The following is an 8,259-nucleotide window of genomic DNA, read 5'->3' as shown; positions in this document are numbered from 1 at the left end:
GCCCTTCAATTAACCCCACATGTGTTTATCAGCCAGGTTGGCACAATAAACTACCTCAGTGTTTGAACACAAATTTGGAACAAATTGTGTTCAACAATTGTGGTATCACTGTACTTGACCAGCTGACTGGAAGAAAACCATGTGTACCCATTCCAAACAAAGGTGACCCAATAATGCTTCAACTGTATCTGTGAATAATATCACTGATATAAAGTAAAATCATTTTTGCTGAAGGTAATCCAATAACAGCAATACCTTGACAGGTTCAGGCTGGATACAGAAGAGGATATAGAACAAAGGATATCATGGACTAACCAATCTATTTTGGAAAAAAATATGGCCAGAGTGTTCCTTGGAGGCAAAAATGGCAAGACTTAGTCTTACATACTTCGGACATGTCAGGAGAGACTGGTTGCTGGAGGACATCATCCTTGGTAAAGGAGCCAGGCAGCAAAAGGAACACGAAGCCCCTCAAGAAGATGGACTGACATAGGGTCTGCAACAATGAGAACAATTGTGAATGCGGCTGGCTAATAAGGTCCAGTATGCCTTTCACTACTTCAGCCAAATACAGAGACCAGGTTGGTGCGAGAAATTCTAAGCTTCTTTCTGCAAACACCTGACTGAAGGAAGCAGCAAAGTTGAAAACTCCCAAAACTGCCTCAAAAATTCAGTGAAAGACGAGCAGTTCATAGACCTTCAACTATGTAGTAAGTTGAGGGGAAATTGAACAGGTTTGTTACAATGAGCAGAGGGCTTCAGCAACGGGACAAAGGAGGTCTGGTCATAGAAATATGGGACATCCTGTCACTCCCTCAAGGTCTCAGGCTCCATTCCTTATCTACAAGGCCTTGCCGGCTCAGATGGTTTTGATTGTCCAAACATGGTGAATTAGAACATTCTTAGGTTTAAAAGGGAATTTTGCTGCAAGGAGGGAGGGGGGAGGGGCTGTTGCATTTGGGTTTTTGTGCAAAGCAAGTCCTGAACAGATCAGATCCCAAACCAGGTCACGTTTTCAGCATTGATTCACAGTAGGTTAGCTCCATCCCCCCACCCCCGCCCCGTACCATTCCCCATTACTCATCTAAATTGTCTCACGTCTGTGAGGTCTGTTTAAGATGCAAATATTGGGGAGGAAATGCAAATATTGGTGCCGACTCCTATTAAGTGTATAGTGAAGGTTTGTTCTAGATAGGTACCACCAGGTAGACAGAAATCTGAAACGTTCATCACATTCATAACTAAATATCCCCACAAATTTTCATTCTTCTGGAGAGGGATAGCATCCTGGATCACACTCTCTGGGATGTTGGTAAGAAAAAGATGGATGATGAAGACCATACAAAGTGTCCTTTCAGTCCAGGCAGCGGCTTCGCACCCCATCCTGCAGAGGTGCCTGGTTTTGCTCGGTGGTGGGTATCCAAGGGTGACGAGTAGGAGCTCTCGAGCAGTCGGTGTGGTCAGAAGCATGTCCACTGCTCAAGGAGGCTTGTCCTGTGGGGACGAAGTCTGCCACGTGTTCCACAGAACTCGGTCTCTAGGCTCAATGCTGTATAGAAAACCTGTAAGAACAAAAGGAGATCTAGGAATGCAAAACCATGCCCTGTAGACAAAGCCTGAGCCAGGTGCCTCACATAGGCCTTGACCTTACCAGACTCTTCTAACAGAAAAAAAATCACAAAGATGGACGGTTTCCCATATACAGTTTCATAGGGACTCAATGTGAGTCACCTTCAGGGAGTCGCCTGAAGACAGTCAGGCAAGATAAAATACGTATCTGTTTTCATTTAGCTGAAGTTCCTGATAGAATGTTGCCATTGTCCTTTTGAGGGTATAAATCGTCCATTCGGCCTTTCCTAATACTTCCATTTGAGTGGCAAAGCTTCACTCATTGGTTCACTTACCTCTGACATGAAAGTCAGTCCGTTGCCACTCTACAGGTTGGCTGACAGGCCACACCTGGGAATAATTTCTTTTAACAGGGCTTTGGTGACCAGAAGATCTCTTAGTCCTGGTGGGCAAGCCACTCACCCCACCTGAGCAGGTGTCTTCAAGAACTAGTAGACATTTAGAATTACCGTCCCTGAGCATGTTTGTAAAGTTCACCCGCCAATCCTGGAATGGTTGTCGTCCCTGGTACTCTGGGAAGGTCCGTTTGGGTGGATTGCTCTTTGCATGATTTCTTGAGCCCAGTCCACATCTCCTGAAGCCTGGCTTGGCTCCGGGGTCTAAGCCGTCACCAGCTAACCATCGCCTGATAGACCCGGCCAGAGTCCTGGGCAAAGTGAATGTAAATGTGTACCTGATCGATTATTGGATTCTTTCTTCCTTTCCTCTACCAATAGTCTTCCAACGTGAAGTCCTTCTTAGCTGCAGGCAGACCAGCAGGTGTATAAGCAGGGCTAAAATTGGACAGGCTTCCCTGAGGGAGAAATACCTGACTTGATATGGTTCGAGAAAGTACCACCAATTCTGCTTTCAGCGCTGAGGTTCTGAGGCTTAAAGTGGCAGCTTCCACGGTGGCTTGGATGGTGACCAGTGCATGGCCCACTCTGTGGGCTCCATTCTCCATGAAGCTGTTTCCAGCCACATAGAGTCCAGTCTGGATTGGGCAAAGGCTCGTGCTGCAGGTCGGGGTGGCTCTGGAGCACTTGTTCAATAGTCTCTACATAATCATGTAGGAGAGGCTCTCTTCTGAGCTCAGGGAGCAGGGTCTCAGGGTTTAAGCCTGTGTCTCACCCATCTGCCTGATAGCTCACAGATCCTCCACAAAGCGGTACTCACTAGTTCCAAGTTTCTTTGTCAGGACTATTGGGGTGATGTATGGATAGCGCCAATACCAGGGCTGCCCATGCTGGAGGAATTCTTCCATCAGGAGATGAATGCCTTCTAAAGCCTCTTTCTTCAATGGTTTTGTGTGTGTGTGTGTGTTTTCCCTGTCATGTTTCCAGCATTGATTAACAGCAGGATAACTCTATCAGATGTACTTCTTGCTGAGTGAGGCATTTTGGTCCACTCTCTTGCTATCTGTCCAGGGGAGGGGTGGCCTGTCATCGTGGTCAGAGTTGGCATCAAGGGCACTTCAGTTACTTCCGGGGCCTGGACTGCTATTGTGAAGATGGCATGTATCATGAGCTCTTGGAGATTCGTGGCAGCTAGGCAAGCGGAAAGAAATGTAGGTATGTAAGCGCCAAAGCTTACTGTAAGGACAAGTCCTAGTTCAAGGGAAGAAAGGGCGATCTTTTTGCACTGACTCCATCTGTCCCAAGTGTGCGTTGAAGGGTTTGTTTGGCCCTTTCAAGCTTGCCCAAGGACTGGGGTCTCCAAGCAGTATGACTGACTTGCTGGCTAACATGGGAGGTAAAGGCAAGGCCATTATCACTCTGGAGGGATTCGAACAGGCCCAATCTAGGGATTCATTCTTGTAATCAAAATGTGGAGATTTTCTAGGCCTTTGCTGTCCAGGGAGGGAGGCCGCAACCCATCCTGTACAGGTGTCTGTGGAGACAGGAAGGTACACTTGCTTCTGGCACAAAGGTGTGTGGGTAACATTGCTCTGCTGATCTTCTCCGGAATAACTTCCTCTTTGGTGGACTGGCTGCACTAGAGGGGAAGGTCGCCTGGCTCCCTGCGGGTTGGCGGAAGCACAAAGGAGCAAGTGTGGCCAATGTGGCAAATGGTCTTGTGTAACCTGAAAAGGGAGCCAGCTGCAAACGGGTAGAATTTTTTCCCTTCCTCGGGTGGCACGAGCCACGCGGGGAGGGCTGTAAGTATTGTCCACTGCAAGTCTGGGGTAGGTGGGCGATCTCCTTTAAAGATACCACCATCTGGTTCCCGGGCAATCCCTGCTGTTCTGCCCCGTTCCCCCTCCCGGGGAGAAGGATTTCGTGTGTGGGTGGCGATGCAGACACCAGTGGGCGGCGTTTGTGCAGCGCTGCTCCCTAGCAGCCCCATCTCTCCGCCACCCTATTACCATCCGCCTTCCCTTGTGTAACCCCCCGCAGCCCCACCCTGGCGCCTGTGGGAGGTGTGCGGCCTCTTGGAGCTTTTGGTTTGCACTGGGAGCCGGGGTCCGTAAGTGCTGGTTCCAGGTGCACTCGCAGGCAGGACTGCAGTGCACGACGGTTCTCCTGCCAGTGGACACCCGGGGTTGACTTTGCTTCCGTCCCTTCAATGAGGGTATTTTCCTGGAGATGGCTGGAAGTTAGCCTTAAGCCAGAGCCAGGGGCCCTGGATCTGGGGGTGGGGTGGGGGACGCTCCCTCAAGACAGACCCTCTCCCAGGGCCTGAGCCCTTTGCAAATGGGGCGTGGAAGGGACGGTGCCCTTCCTTATTGGTCAGGCTTCCCAGAAGCAGGACAGCTCCCAGTGTGGGTTGGTGAGGGCCGCCTGTGAGATGGGTCGGCTCTTTGTGAGACTGCTCTCATCTGACAAACAACCCCCCCACCCGCCACCCGCCACCCGCCTTTTCTCGTTTCTTTCCTCTTTCTGGAGTTTTTCTTTCTCTTCCTGGTTTAGACACCAAAAGACCGAGGAGGCCAATGTTAAAATGTCACTGAGGGAATTCCCATGCGTCAGCCCCTAACTTTTATAGATTTCTCTTAATAGCAGAGGCTGCCAGAGTCAGGAATCAGTCCTTCAGAACCATTTCTCCCGCAGGTAAGGTGGGGTCTCGGTTGGCACCTTTGAACAAGGTCGTTTTTCAGTACTCCAGAAAGGCTGTGAGATTCTCTTGCATCCCTTGCTTGGTGTGATTTGGGCTGGCTTAATTCTACAAGCCTTTAGCCCTTCTATTACACATTGGAGCATGTGGCCTCCAATTAAGTCCCCCCAGAAGTTCTAGCGTTCCAGTGGTGGTTTATCCTTGTGTGTGGGGGGTGGGGCAACATGCTTTTTGCTTCTGCACATGCATTCCATCGGCCAACTGTCAGACTGCGTCTGCAACCTTTAGTTTCCCCCCAGGTTGAGAAGGTCTGATTGCATATAATAGTAATATCCTTCCAGCTTAATTCCAAGGCCAAGGTCAGGTTCCTGAAGCCTCCATATACCATGGGACAGAGCAAAGAAGCCAGGCCAGACCAGAGCTGAGGCAAAGAGATCATGGGATAGAGCAGAGGAGCAGTACGGAGACTCTGAGACGGTGAGGCAGAGCAATGAGCAGATTTCCTGACCCACAGAGGCAGAAGCCAAGGACCACACAGCTGAGAGGCTGAGGGCAAGAGAAGAACTTGGCTGTTGACTGAGCAGAGGTGTTGCTGTGGACCAATGCTGTATCCTTACTGTTACTGATCCCGAGGTGTGATAGGTAACCTATTAACTTTCTTAGTCAACCCCTGTGCTCATGAGTATTATTTGTGAGTCCTGTGGGGCCATTGCCATGAATAAACGAGTCCAGCATAAATGTAGAGTGCCATCTGGGGAATAGTGGGTGTAAAGAGGAAAAGAACGATAGAGGGTAGAGACATGTCTGACTTCTGCCTGGTGGAAATAGGGAAGTCAGAGGAGTTCATATATGGGCCCCTCTGTGCCTTTGTACAGTAAGAGATAACAAGAGAGAGTATAAAGTAGTGGGTGTCCTGTTTCTCCTTTCCCAGCTGCTAAATGGAAACCCCAGGTGGGTTCTGTCTAGGCATTCCGAGTCAAAGCACCTGAGGCTAACGGAGAGAACTAGCCTTACCCGTAACCTGCTTGTCCTGAAACCTGCCTTCTCCACCCCTATTAAAGGAAAAACCCAAGCCTTGGGTTCCCAAGGAGATTATCCAGGTAGCTAAATTTCTAGATGATTATTTTTATATTATTCATACCATGAAGGTTATAACGTCTGCTGCCCCCTATGAGTTCTTTTCTGCCAGGGAGGATGCACAGATGAAATTTATAATCCCCAAGGGATGTATAAAAACTAAAATGAACTTGGTGACCCAGGCCACATACTATAAACAGCCAACACTTTAGAATTTGCCGTTTCAAGGCGCACAACATCCCACCAGTGTTAACTGGATTTTACCTTAAACACACCTGTACACAGATTAAAGGATGAAATACTCCCTTATACTATGGCTAAAGCACCTTAGTGTGAGAAGAAGCACACCTTGTGGATTTGGAAGTCATTGGACTGTGGTTCAAATGTCTTGTTTTGAGTGTGTCCAATAATTAGCAATTTAAGACTACCACATCTTTGCTATTTTCAAACTGTGTTTTTTTATGTCATGTCTCAGTCCAGAAGACAAGGTTCTGCCTTAGTGAATGAGCATTATTCTTAGTTTTGTCTATCTTCAATTCTCATTGTTTGTGTAAATGGTGTCCAATCACTCGTTTTTAATCTGATAAGACAGTGGTTCACATATTTTCATCTAAAAGCTGTCCTGTATAGACATGTTTTCCTTTTCTCAACAGTAACTAAAATTCTATATCATTGACTAAGCTAATGATACTGTTAATAGAATTACCAAAATGTCCCAAGGGGATTATTTGTAATATTTCCCAATAAAATTTTAACAGTGTCTCAAGAGTGGACCAAGGACGTTAAGTCTTGTTTTAAGACAAGCAGCGAGGGGTCTCGGGGAGGAGATGAGCCAGTCAGGGTGCGATGTAACAATGATGAGAAATACAACCTTCCTCTAGTTCCTAAGGGTTTCCTCCCCGCTCCCTTACTACCATGACTCGAATTCTATCTTGCAAGACTGGCTAGACCAGAGGAGGTACACTGGTACAGATAGGAACTGAAAATACAGGGAATCCAGGATGGATGAGCCCTATAGGACCAGTGGTGTGAGTGGCAAAACAGGGAGGGTAAAGGGAGAATGGGTAGGAAAGAGGGAACCGATTACATGGAACTGTGTGTGACCTCCTCCCTGGGGGACAGACAACCGAAAAGTGGATGAAGGGAGAAGTCGGACAGGGCAAGATATGACAAAATACCCATTTATAAATTATCAAGGGCTCATGTGAGAGGGGGGAGCGGGGAGGGAGGGGAAAAATGAGGACCTAATGTCGGGGGTTTAAATGGAGAGAAAATGTTTTGAGAAATGATGTACAAATACGCTTTACACAATTGATGTGTGTATGGATTGGGATAACAGTTGTATGAGCCCCTAATAAAATGTTTTTAAAAAAAAAGAAAAGAAAAAAAAAAAAAAGACAAGCAGCAACCTCAGTGAGGGGTCAGCTAAGTCTTCACAGAAAAGCACACCAGCCCGTGTGATCCAAAGATTGTCTATAGTAAAATCCAAAACCAGAGAATGGAATTGTATGAGAGCTTAGTTTCTGAGCACCCATTTTACAGAGGGTTATGAATGACAGAGAAAGTTCAAATTCCATTTGCAGAGCCCTCACCTGGATTAAACCTCCAGTGAATCCCCTCTGACCATTGACCTAGGACATGACCTTGCTAATCCTCTCTAGCCAAACTTTGCTATAGGGGTGCATTGGAAAGTAGATGGATACAGATGTAGTCATCTGTATTCAAATTTAAAATTTGACAAGTCTATCATTGCTTCTCCCTTTTGACCGATTTTGAATTTGTTCTAGTTTTTATTATTTTCTTTCTTTTGCATTGACGGTTTTGGGGGGTTTTTTGGTATCATTGTTGGTGGTGGGTTTTTTTGGTACACATATTTTATGTATGCAAATCCAGACTAGGTCAACTTATAGAGAGAGTAACTGGATTGGTAGATTCTTAGAGTTATGACAGAGGCAGTTGAGGGGAGATGGGGAGCTAATAATAAGTACAAGAATGAACAGAATGTTCAAAAATTGAATGTGCTGATGAGTACACAACTCTTTTAATATATTTAAACCACTGAAAATATGGTATGTGAACTACATGTCAAAAAACCTGCTAAAATAAAATATACCAGTAACTCAAACGGAGGGTGCAGGTTAAAAACTATTTGGGAAAGCAAGCAGGTGGCATGCTGTCTACATCAGGAGTGAGCCCCTCCAATTGTTCCAATGCCATCTCCCACAGGGCACTGCCTCAGTTATAAGTCCACATAGAAGAAGCACACCTATGTGATAAGCCTATGTGATCCAAAGATGACAATAACAAAATCCAAATATGATGAAGGGAAAAGTATCAGAGCTTAAATGTGAACACCCAATTTGTAGAAGGCTATGGAGGATGGTGGGAACCGCCCTAAAATCCATCTGCAGAGTATCTAGTCAGATTAAGCCTCTCGCAGATCTCCTCTGGCTACAGCTGAGAGACTGAACAGCTCAGACAGAGATTCTTGTCAACTAGATCATGGTGGATCGAACCATG

This window comes from Echinops telfairi, unplaced genomic scaffold (genome assembly GCF_000313985.2).
Source record: "Echinops telfairi isolate 266 unplaced genomic scaffold, ASM31398v2 ScPeMD7_7;HRSCAF=31, whole genome shotgun sequence".
NCBI classification, from domain to species: domain Eukaryota; kingdom Metazoa; phylum Chordata; class Mammalia; order Afrosoricida; family Tenrecidae; genus Echinops; species Echinops telfairi.
Note: the sequence above shows the minus strand (reverse complement) of the source record.